Source organism: Meleagris gallopavo, chromosome 16, assembly GCF_000146605.3.
Source record: "Meleagris gallopavo isolate NT-WF06-2002-E0010 breed Aviagen turkey brand Nicholas breeding stock chromosome 16, Turkey_5.1, whole genome shotgun sequence".
Taxonomy (NCBI): domain Eukaryota; kingdom Metazoa; phylum Chordata; class Aves; order Galliformes; family Phasianidae; genus Meleagris; species Meleagris gallopavo.
The window spans coordinates 13,435,353-13,435,805 of NC_015026.2; positions in this window are offsets into that span (position 1 = coordinate 13,435,353).

Sequence of the window (453 nt, forward strand, 5' to 3'; positions counted from 1 at the left end):
GCCGTTGGCGGGAGCTTGGGTTTGCGCTCAACGCCTGCTTTGTGTCGAGCGAGCCTGAGGAACTTGGAGCACCGCCGGAGCCGTGCTGCCCGGCCGTGCCCAGCGAAACGCTTTGAGAACGCTTCTCTTCCCTAAAAATAAGATGAACGGTATTTTCGTTAAGCTTCAGCAGGAGAATATTTGACTTCTTTTCTCTTTCTCTCGCTTTTTTTTTAATTTTCATTTTATCCTGGAGGTGTTTGCAGCTCCAGGTTTGCTCTCCTGTGTTCAGTGTACAAAACAAATATTCTGTCATAGCATAAGTCACTGACTGAACTTATACTGTAGTCGCTGTGAATCAGTGAGAATCTAGCATTTACTCAGGATCTGTCACGCTTGTGCTGGCTCTTACTGCATCTGCTGTGCTTCCTGGAAGGGAATGGGTTGCTCGTATTGTGACTGCTTGTGTGTGGC